The 20,442-nt window shown below is 43.1% G+C and overlaps 1 protein-coding gene across 12 annotated transcripts in view; it reads right to left on the bottom strand.

Annotated features, from left to right (window-relative positions):
- The window catches only part of prdm16 (PR domain containing 16), a 716,406-nt gene that overhangs the window by 532,308 nt on the left and 163,656 nt on the right, over nucleotides 1-20,442 (bottom strand). The gene's annotated exons all lie outside the window — the stretch shown is intronic.

Below are 20,442 nucleotides of genomic sequence, written 5' to 3'. Positions count from 1 at the left end.
TTGGTAGAATATATTTCAACAACACTTGAGGAAGGGGAGGACAAACCTGGCTCTTCACTGAATGCAAACATTTTTGTTTTGTTTTTCTCTCTGAACTTGTTTCTCAAACGAGTGAAGCGGAAATTCTTCAAGGGTATGGGGGGAGGGGTTCTTGTTGTGTTTTATTTTGAAAACGATGCTACAACAACATTTAAGAGTTGCCAAAGTAAAGACTGCATGGATCTCACACTCAAGCAATTGTGATAGCTGCAAAAATAAAATGCTGTCTCTTTACATCCGTCATTACCCCTTAGATTCCAACCACTTATCACTCACTTTATCAAGCACAGACCATTGAGTCAGCGATGTTTCTCAGCCAACAAAAACAAGCAAGCATTAGGATTGATCTATAATAATACTTACATTTAATGTATAGCTGTCTCTAAATACTTCTTTGCTTTGAAGTGGGGCATTCTATAAACAGCAATTGTATGAGGGAGAAGGTAAACTGAATAAGATCATCACTGATCAACTCAGTTGCTCTTAAGAGTTTATTGAGATAGAAACATGATATGCTGTTAATTTGCATTATCTCACTAACCCGCGCAATATAACCTAGCAGAAGGTTTCCTTTAAACCTGGAACTTCTTAAAAAATCTGAATTTGAAAAGAAAGATAACCTCAAGTCGCACAAATAAAAGGAGGAAAGGTCTGCCCAACAAATCATGTTTAATTACTATACCTTGGAACTAATCCATGGGGCCATCTTCACATAAAAATATTAACGTAAGTTTTTTCCTCCCCCCCCGCCCCCCCAAAACAACATGAATCTTGTTCATAGAAAGGATACCTCTCACTTAGCAGAATAGCTCAACATTAGACAGGCTACAGGTTCTCAATGTCTATGATGAGAAGTCAGGAGAATAGTTATACCATCGCCTTTGACAACATTACCTGCACATGCGCTATCATATGCAACACACTTTGGAGAACAGTTTTCCATACAAAAGCCCAGACAGCAAGATTTCCTGCACGCACAAGACCCAGACTATAACTTATTCCACACATCTACAAGACCATATTGCAAGGTATTCAACATACACGCAGAACCTGATTATGAGTTATCCAGCATGTACACAGATCCAGATTGTGAGTTACTTACAATGGGCACACCAATGGCTACTGTGCATTTTTCTTAAGTAAAATTGTCATGATAGTGATGAAATATGGACGATCAATTTTAACACTTGACACCTCCATAGACCAAAATGGTTTTAAGAAGGAAAAATGGCGGCAGAAATCACCTGACAATAGATGGAACCAAGGTCTGGGAAATAAATGTAAGATAAACAAAATGATCTGAATGGAAACAAACATTTTTATCAAAAGAGACTAGAACAATCAGTTGTGAAGAAACTTACAACTCCTACTTTTAATTTACATCTATGTGAGAAGATTCACGTATTGGAGATGAAAGATTCTCCTGCAATAATGCAGCTTAGAACACTAACTCCAGATTTGGGAATAAAGAGCATTTTGGGAGCCTTGATAGGGATTCCAGCCAAACTGGAAGAAGGTCTCTCTCTCTCCTCCACCTCCACCCACCCCCCCCTCACGTCCCCACCCCACCCCCATTGCTCAGGAAAGACAAAGCAATTGCAGGCAACCTAAACTAGTAAAAAAACATTTGAACATCAAGATCTGAAAGATAACTGCAACGTTCACAGCTGCTTTGATGTAAGGCATCACTAACCAACCATGGTCGCAGGTTAACACTTTATACCCAAAGAATGATCAACGGCATATGCTTTTATTCTCCTATTTGCATTTGACATTATTCCCTTTATGACTTTGCTCCTAAGTTTTTGTGTGTGTGTCTGTTTGATATTGTGTCTTTATTGTTTTTCTCAGGGTTAATTTTCATATAGGTCTTGCCTGAAATCTGGAGCTGTTTATACTCAGGATGTTACTGAGCCAGAGGCCCTTACATATTATCAGTTTTACGTGCCTTCAAATCACTGAGTGACAAGCAGATTCTCAAATGTACAATTAATTATGCCACTTTGTTTCATTCATATTCTTATTAAAGGAATACAGTGCTTGTGTCAATTTCTTTCATAGCTAATAACTCTGACAGGAGTCAAAATTGATAATCCTACTTCCCAATGTGTTATAGGATGTGCGCTGGAGATCATTATAGCTACATTGTGTCCAACCATTCAACTCGCGGGGATTGCTTCACTTGATAGCTGCTGGTCAGCTCAATCGGATTAAGGGGATGATTTGGATACATTGTGATCTTCAGCATCTTCAGCCTGATTTCCGGTCCCCTCCCGTGGCAGAACTGAGCAAGTGGCAGGAACTGAGGGACGTGGGATGTGCAACTGGACAATCGTTAGATTACTTCACTAGACTTCTGGAGATAGTCACTTCCAGGCTGGGGTCAGAAAGACAAATGAGATAATTAAAAAGGAAACGCACAAGATAAATTGTGCTTTTTCTTCCCCAATTAGTTTATCAACCAGCGCTGTGACATTCATTACTTTATTGTCTGTTAGTTGTGAAAACACTTCCAAAGAACTAAGTCAGGGGTAGTCACACAGAAAGCTGCCAATCTTTACCTTCATATTTGCTATAGTCCTATCTCAAAGCCTGTTCACGAAAGAATGAAGAAAGAAAATACTTGACTAAAGAATACTCAGAAATCACCGTTAGCATAACCAAAACAACTAGGATTTTTTTTCCCGGTTCTGTCACCCCCACAGAGACACAACCCAGACAGACAGCACTAAACTGACAAGGGCCAGGCCAAAGCCTGCATGTCCAATATTTTGATAACATATTGTACAATTAGATTGATTTGACAATTTCCATTATGCCTGATAAAATATTTATCGAGCCTCCGCGATGATATCTCTGATGTGGACCGTCATTTGTTTTACGAAGCGCGGGATTCTTAATAAATAAATAAAATTGCAGTCTAATCCACACACCAGTTAGCCTTTTTTTGATATTTGACTTGCAAATTGCAGGCAGGAATCATCAATTATTGGTTGATCGAGCTGTAGCTGATGCTGCAGTGACAGCCAGGTGCAGCTCTCATGCTAACACTGCTCCATCCCTGCATTAATCACTGCAGCAATAGAGCCCTGTGTGGAATTGGGCTCATCAGTCTAAATACTTAAAGCAATGGGCAGCAGAAGGCAGCGGTGATGGTACTCGTTAAGGAGGGCATGAGATATGCAAAACAATGAGGCCTCTTGATTTTGTATTAGAGGTAGGAGGAGATGCTTTTGAGTCTGTGCGTGTCTGCTTAAGAGCAAAAGAACATGATAAGGGAGATACGGGGGGGAGGGGGGAGTCTATGTGAGAACTGTTTGTTTGAGGGCGAGAATGTAAGGAGAATGCAAGAGATTGAAGGCTGGAGTTTTGCTTCAGGGCAGAATTTTGACCAGAATACCCCCTAATTGGGATGGAGATGGTTTACGTGTCCAATTAGGGGAGGCAGTGGGCTATCAGAGCCGAAAGGCCAGTTAGAGGCCGAACTGATTCAGATGAGCAGGCAGCTGCAGATAATAGGAACAAACTGTGAGGAGCCACTATGTTAAAAAATAAATAAAAAAGAGAAACCAGCCAGGTTAGGTGGGGGCTGGAGAGGTCCTCAGGGGCTTGGCTTTCACTCCCAAGCAAGCTTCCACAGAGGGCCCACAGGCCTAGTGAAACACTGACACCCTATCCTGCAGCTAGGTGCTCACCTCTTTACTCCCGGCTTAATGAGACCCTTACTAAGACATATTGGCTGCCCATTCACAGGGTGACATCAGCTGGAACGGTCAGTGTTGAGAATGAGATCAGCAAACTGGCACATTGGCCAGCCTTACAACGTTCAGAGCCAGTTGCTTTCCGTTTCCATCTGCCTGCGAGTGAGGTAGTGTGCATGTGAGGATAAAGTGAAATTTTAAGAGAGAAATGAGAAGATGCAGGAGCTGAATCGAGAGATTTCAGACAGGGCCAAGTGAGAAGAAAGTAAGGGCTTGACATGATGGGAAAAAAAGGTCAGAAAGAGTGTGAGACAGTGGAGAGAATGGGAGACAGTGTGAGAAAGCGGGAATGATTGGGAGAGAGCGGGAAAGAGCGAGAGTGATTGGGAATGAGAGGGAGAGAGCGGGAGAGAGTGGGAATGAACGCGAGAGAGTGGGAGACAGTGGGAGTGAGAGAGAGAGTGGGAGTGAGAGGGAGAGAGAGAGAGAGCGGGAGATAGTGGGAGTGAGAGGGACAGTGTGGGAGACAATGGGAGAGAGTGGGAGTGAGAGTGGGAGTGGGAGTGGGAGTGGGAGTGGGAGTGAGAGTGGGAGTGGGCGACAGTGGGAGTGAGAGGGAGAGAGGGTGAGACAGTGGGAGTGAATGGGCAAGAGCGGGAGACAGTGGGAGTGAGAGGGAGAGAATGGGAGATAGTGGGATTGAGAGGGAGAGAGTTGGAGACAGTGGGAGTGAATGCGAGAGGGTGGAAGACAGTGGGAGTGAGAGGGAGAGAGGGTGAGACAGTGGGAGTGAGAGGGAGAGAGGGTGAGACAGTGGGAGTGAGAGAGAGGGTGGAAGACAGTGTGAGTGAGAGGGAGAGAGGGTGAGACAGTGGGAGTGAATGGGCAAGAGCGGGAAACAGTCGGAGTGAGAGGGAGAGAGTGGGAGAGAGTGGGAGTGAGAGGGAAAGTGCAGGAGACAGTGGGAGTGAATGGAAGAGAGCGGGAGACAGTGGGAGAGAGCTGGAGACAGTGGGAGTGAGAGGGAGAGAGGGTGAGACGGTGGGAGTGAATGGGCGAGAGCGGGAGACAGTGGGAGTGAGAGGGAGAGTGCGGGAGACAGTGGGAGTGAATGCGAGAGGGTGAAAGACAGTGGGAGTGAGAGGGAGAGAGGGTGAGACAGTGGGAGTGAGAGGGAGAGAGTGGGAGTGAGAGGGAGAGAGTTGGAGACAGTGGGAGTGAATGCGAGAGAGTGGGAGTGTGAGGGAGAGAGGGTGAGACGGTGGGAGTGAATGGGCGAGAGCGGGAGACAGTGGGAGTGAGAGGGAGAGTGCGGGAGACTGTGGGAGTGAATGCGAGAGGGTGAAAGACAGTGGGAGTGAGAGGGAGAGAGGGTGAGACAGTGGGAGTGAGAGGGAGAGAGTGGGAGTGAGAGGGAGAGAGTTGGAGACAGTGGGAGTGAATGCGAGAGAGTGGGAGTGTGAGGGAGAGAGGGTGAGAGTGGGAGTGAGAGGGAGAGAGTGGGAGTGAGAGGGAGAGAGTTGGAGACAGTGGGAGTGAATGGGAGAGAGCGGGAGACAGTGGGAGAGAGCTGGAGATGGGGGGGTGAGAGGGAGAGAGGGTGAGACAGTGGGAGTGAGAGGGAGAGAGCGGGAGACAGTGGGAGTGAATGGGAGAGAGCGGGAGACAGTGGGAGAGAGCTGGAGACAGTGGGGGTGAGAGGGAGAGAGGGTGAGACAGTGGGAGTGAGAGGTAGAGCGCGGGAGACAGTGGGAGTGAGAGAGAGAGTGGGAGATAGTGGGATTGAGAAGGAGAGAGTTGGAGACAGTGGGATTGAGAAGGAGAGAGAGTTGGAAACAGTGGGAGTGAATGCGAGAGAGTGGAAGACAGTGGGAGTGAGAGGGAGAATGGGTGAGACAGTGGGAGTGAATGGGCAAGAGCAGGAGACAGTGGAAGTGAGAGGGAGAGAGTGGGAGATAGTGGGAGTGAATGCAAGAGGGTGGAAGACAGTGGGAGTGAGAGGGAGAGCGCGGGAGAGAGTGGAAGTGAGAGGGAGAGTGCGGGAGACAGTGGGAGTGAATGGGAGATCGCGGGAGACAGTGGGAGAGAGCTGGAGACAGTGGGAGTGAGAGAGAGAAGGTGAGACGGTGGGAGTGAATGGGCGAGAGCGGGAGACAGTGGGAGTGAGAGGAAGAGTGCGGGAGACAGTGGGAGTGAATGCGAGAGGGTGAAAGACAGTGGGAGTGAGAGGGAGAGAGCAGGAGACAGTAGGAGTGAGAGGGAGAGAGCGGGAGACAGTGGGAGAGAGCTGGAGACAGTGGGGGTGAGCGGGAGACAGTGGGAGTGAGAGGGAGAATGGGTGAGACAGTGGGAGTGAGAGGAAGAGAGTTGGAGACAGTGGGAGAGAGAGGGAGAGAGGATGAGATAGTGGGAGTGAGAGTGGGAGTGAATGGGAGAGAGTGGGAGAGAGTGGGAGTGAATGGGAGAGAGTGGGAGAGAGTGGGAGTGAGCGAGAGCGCGGGAGAGAGTGGGAGTGAATGGGAGAGAGTGGGAGACAGTGGGAGGGAGAGGGAGAGAAGGGGAGACAATGGGAGTGAATGGACGAGAGCAGGAGACAGTGGGAGTGAGAGGGAGAGAGCGGGAGACAGTGGGAGAGAGCTGGAGACAGTGGGGGTGAGCGGGAGTCAGTGGGAGTGAGAGGGAGGGAGGGTGAGAGAGTGAGAGGGAGAGAATGGGAGATAGTGGGAGTGAGAGGGAGAGAGCGGGAGACAGTGGGAGTGAATGGGCGAGAGTGGGAGACAGTGGGAGTGAGAGGGAGAGAGCGGGAGACAGTAGGAGTGAGAGGGAGAGAGCGGGAGAGAGTGAGTGGGAATGAGCACTAGCAAGGTAATATGAGAGAATGAAAAAATGAAAGAGGTGAAAGATGGAGCTAAATGCCCTGATATCATGGGAATGTGAGAGCAGTTTATGAATTTAAACAAATAAAAATCCATACAATGCACTGCAAATAGCTCAGTTAGTGAATCGTTATTAGTAAAGAACAGGATGCTTTAGGTTTGACACATGGCCCCTCCTTTATTGGTTGATCTAAGATAAATTGTCCATTTGACACCAGCATTTATTGGGTCAGGGAGGGGGAAATCCAACAATCACTGCTGGAAAATGCACGTGTATAAATCTTGAATAACATTGGATTCCAGTCAAATGTCAATACTTAACTCCAAAACTTAAACATGTACAGAGTTGCAACTCAATAATGGGCACCCGGGTGAGTTACTAGCAAGACCCCAAAGCACAGACCTCAGACAAAGAGCAACATTTGTAGGAGTAGAAGAATGGGAAAAATTATAACACACCAGATAAGTGAGATAAGAAGAAAATGCAGAAATACTGAAAATACACAGTCACATATTCAGCAATTGAATACAGGTAGAACCTGGGATTGCAAACACAATGTGGGAAAATGGAAAACAACTGATCGTAAGTACTGGCAATTTTTGCCAGGTCTTTAAAATTATAACTATGCATGGGATTGTGTTGTAAATACAAATGTTCATAAGTCAGACGTTTGTAAATTGGGGACCCACTGTATTGCAAAATGACTTACATTTTCTAAGTTACTGCCAAGGGTTTAACACATTGTGCACCACCAGACCTGACTAGAAATTCGGAGGCACCGTGCCTTATACCAGGCACCCTTTAACCTTGAAGACTTTAGGTTAAAGTGTGAATTTGAAAGAAGGAATCATTCACAGGACAAAATGAAAGATCAATATTTGGACACCTTTTCAACTGACTGATTGGAATAGACAGGGTTGCTGAGGTCACTTTTAATGTTTAGCTAATAGTGTTCGAGGCATTTTCCAAATCAACCTGTTCCAAGATAATATTATCCATCTCAGGAATCTAGGCCTTCTGGTTCCAAGGTAGGAACATTACCACGTGCCATAAGAGCCTCATGCTAGTACTCTATTCATTCCAACCCTGCCTTCTCAACTTTCTTCTTGAGTTGAGGGAAATGTTAACCTGTGACGGTCACCTGTATCTCACAGAAGTGACCATTCTTCAAGAGCCAAATGTAGGGAAATTAATGTTTCTAGTTAGTTTATTTCAGGGTATATCAATCAATTAATCTAATATGCTATCATACTTAACCTGAAACCAATGTAAGACATTACTAATGTGATTAGAAAAGATTAACAAAGGAACAAAAGACAACAGTTACGTTTTACATTTTTTTAAATTTGTAGTGTTTTCTAAAGAATATGGGGATGTTTCAAGTCATAAAAAATGTAAAACATAACTGCTGTCTTTTCTTTCAAAAACACAATCACATTTTTTCCAAATTGTTAAACTTAGTAACAGTATGTATTTTGTAAGCTGTAGAATTTTTCTCGACTTTTATCACTGAAACTATATATTGATTGAATGTAGAGACATGGAAGTCTGCAGCACAGACAGAAGGCCCTTTGAATCAGCACTGGTCAAAAACAACCACTTAACTATTCGAATTCTATTTGTACAAGGATGTCTCACAATCCCATCTGTTATATATGGTTTATGTTGCACACACTTGTGTAGTTATGAGCGACATTTCCACAACATTTGCTAGACATTAGCAAATCAATCTGTTCAGAGGTGTTATGACACAACTCTGGAGTAGGTAGGACTTGAACCTGAGCCTCATGGCTCAGAGGTAAGGACACTATTACTACATCACAAGAGCTCTCATTACAGTCTTCTATTTAAAAAAAAAACATATTTTTCTAATCAACCTGTTCAGAGATGTTATTATATATGTTACTGACCAGGCCAGACCCCCTCAAAATATTTCAAGAAGGTAGCCTACACTCTAATGTTTCTCATTGTTTTAAGCAGGTGTAAAGTGGATATTCCACGAGTGTTGCAGCTGACCCAACCACTCAATTTTCAACAAAACAGAATTTATGTATACACAAACATAAGGAAACCAAACTTAGAAAAACATAACTATTTGAAAACCCACTTGACTCTATTGCAATTGAATTATGCTGTTCCAAATACTTGCAACATCCCATAAACACTCCTTTGGCAAAAATAAAGGCAAAATTAAACACAGGTTCTTACAGGAGAGATTTCACAGAAAGAAAGGATCTACATGGAGCTGTTTCTTGGACCTGCAGCCGCAAAACAGACGGCTTGCTAAAACCAAACCCAAACCAGATCCTGAACTGGGAGAACTGGCCACTCCCCCTTCATTGTACAAGTGTTTTAAACGAAAGACTTAAAAGCATTCTCATGTAGATAAACCCAGACATAACGGAACCTCTGACTTTAGGACCCATCTGAAATAAAAGCCAAAGACAACGTAACCTTGGTAAGGGAGCTGCATCACCACAACACTTCTGAAGGAAGTGGGACTTGTACCCAGACCTGCTGGTCTAGGGGTAGGAACATTACAACTGTGCCACTAGAGGATTTTTAAAACAACTCTTTCCAAACACCCACAACTAGAGAGTGTAAAGTGTATTGGCTTCTGGAACAGTCATGGATAGGTGACTGATTTAATGGGGGATTTTTATCCGTTAAGTGAGATTTGAGATGATCAGTTCAAGGTGCCAACCATGAAGACATGGCAACATAACTCCTCCTACTCACAACAAACCTACCAAGGCAAACCTACCAAGGCAAAATCATAAAACGCTTTGTTATTTCAGTGGCAAGGTACAAAACTTCAATGAAATGTTTGGAGAAGTCATAATAAGCATCAATGATCCCACTCATGAGTGACATCTTAAATGGCAAAATAGTAGACAATGGGTAGTGATGTCAGTAGGTAACCACTACTTTTAAAGAAACTGAATACATTGGACATAGACTACTAGCTAATCCAAGAATAACCATTAATTATCATGTCATATGCATACATCACCCAGGTAGTTAAGAATCTAATCATGTATCACTGAGACTGATCAGGGTTCGGGGATATCTCTGATTATGCTATGGGTTGTGGTTTGGCAAGGGTTAATAAGGCCTACTGTTCAGTTGGTGTCTGAGAGAGGGCATGAGAGTGCAAGAGAGAAAGCGCATGTGAGAGAGAGAGAGAGAGAGACAGAGTCAGAGACAGAGAGACAGCTGACTCCACTGTCTGGTTAAGTGTCATTCCTGTTGTGCTTATTCTGATAACTTAATAAATTGGTGAAGCTTGTCTAAACACACTTGTGCCTGAAGTGGTTTCAAATTTAGTCAAATCTGAGTCTTACAATTACAGTTCAACTGGAATCCTCCAAAAAGGTTTGACAGTCTGATTGGGCAGGTTGCAATGCAGGAAACCAGGGGAGAATCACAGCTGAATCTATGTCTGATCTTGCCATGTGTTCAAAAGTAAGTTTTTCCTGCAAGAAATCAATGAAGAGGTGACAATGCTCGCTCCTTTTAACATCCAAAGCGGCGGTGACATTGACTGTTGTGCCGCAATTGACATGTGGATCCCATTCAGATGACTCAACATGAACTGATTTAAATCTGATGCGTACATCACACATATATGTATGGAAGAGCAGATTACATTGTAGTTATTGCTGTATGTGTACCTTGCAATTAAGAGAATTCACTACTTAAGGACTCAGTGTGCTATGGGTATTCAGTCTTGTGTTTTTTCCTGGCAGTAAGTCTGCTTTTGGTTTCCAGCTGGGCATACACTAACCATTTGGTTTGCTGTAATGTCTTCTTCATAACTATTGATGTGTTTTACTGTTTTAAATAAACTAGCCTGTGATGTCAATCAAAGCCCATTGGAGAACATTGATGTTCTTTACAAATCAAAACCACACTGTCTTGAATAAGGAACAGGAGAGAACCCAGAAACACTCTCTTGCCAGGGTCAGAGAGAGGAAGGTCCAAATGGATGAAATATCAGACTAGAGGTGATGTTTCTGTTACCAAACCTTAAATCTGGGAGGAGGGCAAAAATGGCCCATTCCTTTGACTTGAGTGAATGAATGATTTATTGACAAATGTTTCTTGAAGATACAGTGAAAAGTATTTTGTCACCACAATCTAGCACCATTTTGAGATAAAATAAGCATTACAAGAAATTACTTAAAATAGAGCTTGTCTTCTGTTCAAATTGGTGTCTCAAACATGGCTTCTGGCTCCTGCAAGGTCTCCGCAAGGTGTACTGGTCCTCAAGGAGTCCCACTCTGGGAACAGCAGTAATGACACTAATGTGCCAGAAGACCCCGGCTCTACTGCTGCCACCGCCGCCTCACTGATACCGTCATGAGTCCAGGCTCTAGGCCTGCCGCCATGCAGTGTCCTCACTCCAGGCACCACTACTACTAAAATTCCAGGCTCTGGGCCTACCACTGCCAGGAGTGCCCTGTCCAGGCACTGCCACTGCTGGGCCTATCACCACGAGAAGTCCAGACTCCAGGCCTATCACCATCAGGAGTCCAAGCTCTGGGCCTATCACCATGAGAAGTGCAGGCTCCAGGCCTATTGCCATCAGGAGTCCAAGCTCTGGGCCTATCACCACGAGATGTCCAGGCTCCAGGCCTATTGCCATCAGGTGTCCAAGCTCTGGGCCCATGGCCACCAGGAGTCCAGGTTGTGAGCTATCACCACGAAGAGTCCAGGCTCCTGTCTTACCACTGCCAGAGTTCAGGCTCTGGGGCTATTGTCACCAGGAATCCAAGCTCTGGACCTATTGCCACCAGGGTCCAGGTTCCGAGCCTATCCCCCCCAGGGGTCCAGGCTCTGTACCTATTGTCACCAGGAGCCCAGGCTCGGGTCCCATAACCACCAGGAGTCCGAGCTCCTGGCCTACCATTGCCAGGAGTCCAGCCTTTAAATTCAGTTAAAAAGTGAAATTCAAAAAGATGGCTAATATGGGACTTTTCAATCAATCATGAATATCACCTGGATCATTTGGAGTTTGGGAAAATGCTTGTATAGATGTCACAATGCCTAGGAACACAGAGAGAGATGCACTGACAGATGATGAGCTGGTTTTGACTCTCTTGGAACAGATGATAAGTTTCTTATACGGGGCCACTGGAATTTGAGGAGATTGACTCAGCGTGTATGAATGCAGCTGGGCACATTAGACAGCTGGCCCAATCTCCACAAATAGAGAAAAAAATACTTTCTCAAGTGTCAGATATCGTTCTGTTTTCTCAGTAACAATAGAAATGTAAAACTCCATCCAATAACACAGCTGAATGCATGTACATGTAAAAATATGGAGCTGCCAAAGCATCACCTCACCTCTCTCCATTAAGTAACATTTAAACAGAATTGTTGCTGTTCAGACTTGGCGTATGTAAAACAAAGTGTGTCTGCTAATCAGTCACGGAGACTTCAAACTCAGACCTACCCTCCTCTGTGAATCCTCGTTGTGTTAAAATCAACAGGAGGGTCTGTGAGGGACAAATACGGCATAGATATGGCATAGATATGACATTACTCGTTATTCTCTCTCCCAATTTAGTTGTCTTTCATAGAGGCCTCAGAATTCCTCACCTTCCTTGACCTTCCCTTCCTCACATGCAAAAAGATTCTAAAGTCCGAGTTTGGTATCAGTTAATGACTAATTAATTTATCCAAATACCTATCCTATTCAATATAACTCTGCAGCCACTTGGATTGCCCAGGGCTTTACAGCAGGACTTTCATAAAGTGGGAACAATGCTTGAATTTAAAAAAATCTTCTGATGTGCCACCGGGAGAATATGCAGAACTAAAGGCTTCATCACTCCCCTGTGACGCAAAGGTTCCTTTTTAGAGATACTCTCTTCCGTTGTTAATGTCATCAAAATGACTCAGTAATTTTTATTGCACACATTCTATTGAACGTCAAAATTAAAGGTGACAGAACTGGTGATATACCACCAATTATAACAAATATCAAAGTGGCCTTCAACTCTCTGTGGTTTGCTAAGAACCCACAGTTCCCTCCCTTTGTGGTGGTGTTTCAAGGGAGGTAGACAAGATCAGTTGATTCATTAAATGGAACACTGGCCAGACCTGAGGAAATCTGTGGCTAATCTTTGCACATTTAAATTTATTCGAATGAAGTTGAAAGTGCAAGGCATGCTTTTTATTTCATCAAATTTGAACAATATTTCTGCCTTGTCACTATGACACATACAACATGTTGCCTCGTTGCACTAAATAGAACAAGTTATCAGGGTGAAAATAAAGCTGTTACATTTCTACATGAATTCTACTTTCAGATTAGCTCAGCTGGGAGCCAGATTAATGTCAGGGACATCAGTGGACAAATGTCTAGTTCGTTTTACTCATCGAAGTGGTGGACGCTTGGCTTAATAATTATGTTGGCAGCTTGCCTCAACTGGTAGTGTTCTCACCTGCAAGTCAGAAGGTTATGGCCTTACTCCACAACTTGAGAACACAGTCTCAATTGACACTTTCAGAATACAAAACATAATTCAAGAGGTAGGTGGCAGGAGACCCTATCTTCATGCCCAGTGGTTTTTTGGATGCTCAAATGCTTGTGAAACTATTTGAAGGTCGGCAATAGTCTACCAATGTCTTCACCAACTTTCATTCCCCAAGCAGGGACTAACTGAATAACACATTGAATGGACTGGAACAACCACAAGGGGTTGAATTGCTTCCTTTTACAGTATATGATTTTAATGAACATCACTCAAAGATTTACTGGTCATTGTTTTCATTGCTGCTTTTGGAAATCCTCTAAGTAGTTTCAGGTTTCTTTCTATAACAAGGCACTAGGAGGCTTCTACATGTGTGCTGGGTGATATTTGAATAAACACCATTTACAGTACATGAATACCAGTGGAATGGATCAACAAACTAATTACATGTCATTGCACAATGTATTTGTTTAGTTTAATTGTGCCATATTTATTACCACTAATAATTTTACTACCCATTTTGGAAGCCATTAAGATGTAACTCCCTTTAACTCCAGGCAAGCTGTGGGGTGACTTGAACATTGAGCCAAATGCCTGACAGTGTCAAAAAGTTATTTCTCAACACTTCCTGTGATTGCAGCCACTCCCTCATCAAGTAAGAGCTAAAGTCACCATCGTCTTGCTATCCTATTGTAGAGAGATGACTATTGGTGAGTTTAACCTGAGGGTTACCATGCCTCAGGGCAAGGAGTGAGGTTGGAAAGGTAATACCTCAGCCAGAGCAGGAATTGAACCCATGTGTTGGCATCGCTCTGCATCGCAAACCAGCCATCTAACCAATCCCCTTTGCAGGGTGACCCGTCCTTAACTAATGTGAACCAATTACTGCTGCCCCTATCAAATGAGGATGGGGCAATCTGTGTCATTGTCATTCACCAATTAAATGTGACCATTTAAGTTGCACAATCTGATTGTGTGCAGGTTGGGATGACAGAGAGAATTGCTTTCAAATTAATCATACGTCACTCAGTTGAGTTGAAAATGTCACATGCCAACTGGAACAAGAAATGAAGAACTTTCCCGTCTACTGTGGAGGTCTAGCAGCTGTGGTCATTCTTTAGTTCAAAATTCATTCATATAGTGAGTGGTTGGGATTTGGAAAGCACTGCCTAATAGTGGTGGCAGCTTCAAGTGAGAATTGGCTGATTATCTGTAATAGAAGAATACAGAAGATAAGCAGGAGAAGATCACAGAGTGGCATCAGTTAAGTGTCTCTTTCTGACAGCAAACACAGACACAACGGGCCAAATGGTCTTCTTCTGTGCTCTAACCATTCTGTGAAGAAGCACACAGACTCCCAAGGGGCTCAGTTGGTAAACTGCACCACCCTCTAGGGAAGGTGACCTGTACTGACTAGGAAATTTGGGTGTCAGTCATCAATCTTTACACTCTCTCGGACAGAAGAGAAAAATTAGTCAAGGTTTCAGCTGCTTATCAGAATCCACTGATAGGAAACTATACCAATCCAAATTGTCAATAAAATTTCATTTTTTTGCATCAAGAATGGCTATGATTCCAACATTTCTCCCTCCACCGAAATCACTGAAAACATATGATATAGTTAATCATACATTTGCTGTTTCTTGGACCTTGCTAGCACAAATTAACTATCTTTTTTTACCTACAAAATAACAGGAACATTACTTCCAAAAGCAACTAATTTGATTATGAAGGGATTTGGAACACCCCAACAATGTAATAAGGCACTATATAGAACAAAATAATTTTTAAAGAATTTTTTTAGAACAGTCACCTTGTATGTTTTGTAATATGTTATGTATAAAGTAATTCTAAAAAGTATTACACCAATAATTAGAGGATAAACCTTTACGAAGCTTAAATTGTCTGTCTTTATTAATGTGTCTCATCACATTTTCACAAGTGACAAATGGGCCAATATTTATTCTGTGAGTTTTCTTTTGTGAGCTCAGAGATATCTCTGTTATGAGGTGAAGCCATGCTGTAAGAGGTTGGCCTGCAAATACATTAATCTGTTCATACAACATTCCTTTGTTCAAGGTTTTAAGAGTAGTTAACTCATTGCATTTTAACACTGTAATTTATGAATATTGTTCACTTCACTGGAGTTCTGTTACCACGACCTAAAAGGTCAATAGCTCAATTTTTAAAAGATTTCTCTTTACATTCAGAAACTGGCCAGGAACTGAAGTGTAAGGCATAAACTTGAAATGAGTAAAGGAAAATACAGTCAGTCAACAAGTTCTGGAAAGATGACACAGCCTTGGAGAAGACATTGTTTCCGAAGGGTTAAATGTTTCACATCATAATATTTCATGCTTCCTAATCGCTATTGAGTTAAAATCAACAGCCACTGTGTGTTTTGAAGGTGTTGGCATTGGACACGCCTAGATCAGCAGTAGATCAAAGTTTCCTGCCCCCTGACTAACTTTAAACCTCCAGATCTTTGCTTCCCAGACCAACCAACTTAAGGCCTTTTTAAACAACAAATCTGAAGCCAAACTATAGGCTGTATACCCAATTTCCAATTTAGCTCACACCCAATCCAAATGTAAAATTGTATAAGCACAACTCTGTCTCGCTGTATTAATGCTAACTGCCGGCCACCGGTATTTATATTGTGTGTTAGATTTTGAACAACAAAATATTAGAGCAATTGGTAAGACTATGGGTACAGCAACCTCACGGCAAGTTTATTATAATCCTTCACTTGAGGAGTTCGACAAAGCTGTACAGAAAGGGCTCCTTGGATGCTGCCTGACCTGCTGTGCTTTTCCAGCACTACTCTAAGCTAGACTCTGGTTTCCAGTATCTGCAGTCCTTGTTTTTACAAAGCTGTACAGAAAACCTAGGTGTTCAAACCCTGGGGCTTTGATTCAAGTCCAGATGCTACAAAGGTCCATTTGTAAAATTACCATTGGCTGTCCTAAAGCAAAACCTGAAGGCCACGGTATAGATCACAAGCTAACACTAATTCTGCACCAAAATAAAATTTTACATAGAGAAGCCACGGCTCAGATGGTGAAAAGAAATGGAAAATTTCACACATTTGGTTGAATTTTTTGGAAAGGTCGGAGGTCACCCCACAAGAAATGGGAGCAGCTGCCACTTGGTCCAGAGAGTGCTCGAAAGTTAGTAATTCAGTCAGAACTGACCAATCAACTGCTGAAGGGGGACAGGCAGAGAAACTGTCCATTGAGGTGGCCTGGGTGGCATGAGAACATGCATATGGAATTGTTGGCACAAAGGTGTGGGCGGCATGGTGGCACAGTGGTTAGCACTGCTGCCTCACAGCGCCAGAGACCCGGGTTCAATTCCCGACTCAGGCGACTGACTGTGTGGAGTTTGCACATTCTCCCTGTGTCTGCGTGGGTTTCCTCCGGGTGCTCTGGTTTCCTCCCACAGTCCAAAGATGTGCAGGTCAGGTGAATTGGCCATGCTAAATTGCCCGTAGTTTTATGTTAAAGGGGTAAACGTAGGGGTGTGGGTGGGTTGCGATTCGGCGGGTCAGTGTGGACTTGTTGGGCCGAACAGCCTGTTTCCACACTGTAAGTAATCTAATCTAAAATACTTTGTGGCTGTTACTCTCTGGCAAACTGACCCTTCTGGAGAGTCTGCAAGAACTACTGAAGCCTTTTGGAAGAATAGTTGAAAGAAGTGGACTGGTACTTCATTGATATCTCACTCCAGGTTACTGAGATAAGGAGACAGCCCTTTTCCCATGGAGTGAAAGAAAGAGGTTGGCCTGGGAATGGAAGATGGCCTGGATGAAGGTAGAACAGGAGGTGGACAATCACCGAGTCACCCTTTTAACCTGTGATCATCCTTTGAACCAGGCTGCAGTGCCAAAAGCCTTATGTAATCTACTAAGAACAGTGCAACACACAATGCTTTCCCTATAGCTTTACCTTAACTCAGCATATGTATAAGAGTGGTGGAAGGGGCCTGTCCACCTCATGAATAGCAATGGCAAGGCAGCAGCACTGTCAGCGGCACTGTAATGGGCCCCAGGCCATCAGAGTTGATTGCCGAACGTCCTACTTTTCTACACATAGAATAATGGAGGCAAAAGTAAATAGAGATCTTTAACAAATAGTCCACAAATTAGTCTCACACTAATTGGCCATGGGATCAGAGATTGTCTCAGACTGTGGAACTGTATCCTTAGCAAAGTCAGGAGAAGGGTAGAGAATTGAAAGGAGAGAAAAGTAGTTGGTTTATAACACAAATGTCCCAGAAAATAGTTCTGCACCTTCCTAAACTGAGGACTGATTCAGAAATCTGATATTCTTCTTAATTTCATTTTTCAAATCTTTCCCAGAAAATATTATGCATGAGACACTTGTCTTCATCATACAGGAATATATTTATATCTGGGGCACAATAGCAGAGAACATTAATCTCAACATTCTAAAAGTTCTGCTTCAGAGACTCTATATGTAAAAATGTCCCATAGATTTCCTGTTTAATTCAACAAGGTATAAGTATTCAATGACATTATTATGCATAATGGACAATAAAACAAAGACAAAATGTTGCTAAGGTTTGAATTCTGAAATTCAAACAGAAATTGCAGATTAGATTACATTACCTACAGAGTGGAAACAGGCAATTCAGTCCAATAAGTCCATACCAACCTTCTGAAGAGTAACCCACCCGGACCAATTTCCCTCCGACCAATGCACCTAACCTTACGGGCGGCTGCACGTCTTTGGAGCAAACCTACACAGCCACAGGGAGAACACGCAAACTTCACACAGACAGTCAACCAAGGCAGGAATCGAACCTGGGTTGCTGCTGCTGTGAGGCAACAGTGCTAACCGCTAGCCACCATGCCACCCAGATCTAAACAGCTTCTGGGGAGAAAGAAACAGAGTTAACACTTCAGGCCAGTGCGTATGTTCTTTCAATGTCCTTCTTTTTCCTTAACTCTGTACTTGCTTAAACATTGTTCATCTGGCACACCTTCCATTTTTGATGAAAAACCACTGAGCTGAAACATTAACATTAATAAAAATCTGTTTTTCTCCCCACAGAGACTGTGTAACCTACTGGATTATTCTAGCATTTTAATTCAAAATATAATGAACTTAGTTTACCAAAACACTGATTGATATCAAATTGAACTCATACCCAAACTGTCACCACCCCCATCCTACCTCCCTTGTTTTTTCAAAGCCTCCTGGAAACATTAGCTGAATCTGGGACACTTCCTCCTGTCTGGAACAAATGTGTTTGCATGGGCTGTTCAACCACAGTTGCCATTTCAGCAAAGGCCAATCTCACTCTCAGTTAACATATCCACACAGTTGCATGCTTTTTAGGTGGCTTGTATTGGAAAGTGACCACAATCTGGAATCATTGCTAATAAGACGCAATTGGCCTTGCTCCCACTCCCTCATCCAAAGATGGCTAAACTACATTCGACAATTGATCAAGACCATGTACCAAACCCAGGACTGTCTTGACTGTGTAATTCGGAGCCACACTGCTGAAATGTTTCACTGAGAGCCAACATATCATGTATAAACTCAGCCAATTCTTCCCTCAAACAACTTTGTCAAAAAAAAGGCATCATTCAAAGGACATTCTCAAGCGCACCCGCACAAAACCGTTCAATAAGGGTCAAATATTAAAAATATTGCACTGGAAAATCAGAAACAGTAAGTCTGGGCAATGAATTTAGTTTAACAAGAAAAGAACTTGTCATCTCTCTGATGGTGAAAGTCTTACTGCCTTGCTCCTTAGACAAACAGAGCCCATGCAAATGTTTTACCTCCCAGACTGTTGCAGGGACACCCTGCTGTCCAAGTGAAGTGGAAGAATAGAAGTGTTAATGTGAACGAGATAAATAAAAAGTGAGTTAGGATGAGTTGAAATCAAGGTCGTTCTCTGGGTCAAGTCGTTATAATCCTTAAGGGGATGAGATAGGAGTCTGTCTGAGTGCTGGTATTGTCCTGCTGCAGCAGACAGGAACCCCTCCAGCAGCCCCCCTCTCATTTATCTCTTACACATGATGCAGCTTTGCTGAGGGATCCGGCAACTTTACATTCTTCTGATAGGACGATATGAGTTTGTCTAAATCTTTTCCATATGACAGTTCTCACATGTCTAGTGTCTGGCTGATGTACTTGGAAAGGTCAAGGGGTCCAAATTCAAGGAGTCACAGAGAAACTTTGATGAAGTCGGTGGGGGTGGGTCGTGGTGTTGATGATTGAAAGGGGGCAGCAAATAGAGACTCGAAAATGTGCTACACATTTACTTGTATACAACTTTAATTTGATAATCAAAGAAAATAGATATGCTGGGTGTTTGAGATGTTTTTATTTTAGTTTGCTATCATGACAGTATTAAGCACTTGTTAACTCTGAAATGGGATGGCTCTTAGACTGGTGCCAATGATTTACTCTTTGGCACAGAGAAAAACAATGACCTCAATCCTAGGGATGTGAAAGACAATTGTGTACTGTTAACAGGGAACTCTTGGTATTAGTGCTGAAAAGAAAGCTCCAACCCATCACTTAGTAGATGACACGGTCTACCACCAAAAAGATCCTGATAGTATCCTGATAGTAAAAAGTCAGGAGAACTTATACATTTCTCTTTATACTCGTTTCTTCATGCTAGTTCCAATCTGACCTCTGACATTTCCACCCAAATGCTTGTAAATGTTGTCTTGGACCAATGAAGGACTCATACTGAAAAGAAAACAGTTATATTTCACTTACGATCTCAACCACCAGCAGGAAGACATGGAGTTGGGTGAGAGTGGGAATAATCCCTCGTTTTCTGCAGGAGAGAGACACTGAGATGGGAGAGGAGTAAGGTAACTATTGGTCCAGAGAGAGAGTCACTAAGAAGCAGATTTGTCAAGACTTACTGAGATTCAAATGTGATGAAGGTTTATGATAGTTATTATTACGATTTGCAAACTTGGGTTCTCATGTGGACAGATCCTTGTATAGCTTTAAGTTTCATTTATATTACCATGTTGTGGGTGTTAAGGAAAGAAGAAATATAATTTAAGTTTTATTTTAGATCCTGACTTGGAATTATATTAGTGTCCATTCACTATCACCGAGTCAATATCTGGGATCTCCCTTCCTAACAGCACTGAGGGTGTCTCTCACTCCAGGAACTGGGGCAGCTCACCATCACAATCTCCTGGAAGTTAGAAATGAGCAAGAAATGATGTCAGATGAATTAAATTGAAGAAAAAGAGAAAATGAAAGGAATGAAGAAGGCCAGGCAGCTTGCCCGAGTTTGTCGTTTCTCTGTTCTGTGCTGGGATCTGGAACTGATAG

Source organism: Chiloscyllium plagiosum, unplaced genomic scaffold, assembly GCF_037043375.1.
Source record: "Chiloscyllium plagiosum isolate Xiang-an unplaced genomic scaffold, Cpla_swu_hap1 HiC_scaffold_37, whole genome shotgun sequence".
Lineage (NCBI taxonomy): Eukaryota > Metazoa > Chordata > Chondrichthyes > Orectolobiformes > Hemiscylliidae > Chiloscyllium > Chiloscyllium plagiosum.
This window is presented reverse-complemented; position numbering and strand designations above follow the sequence as displayed.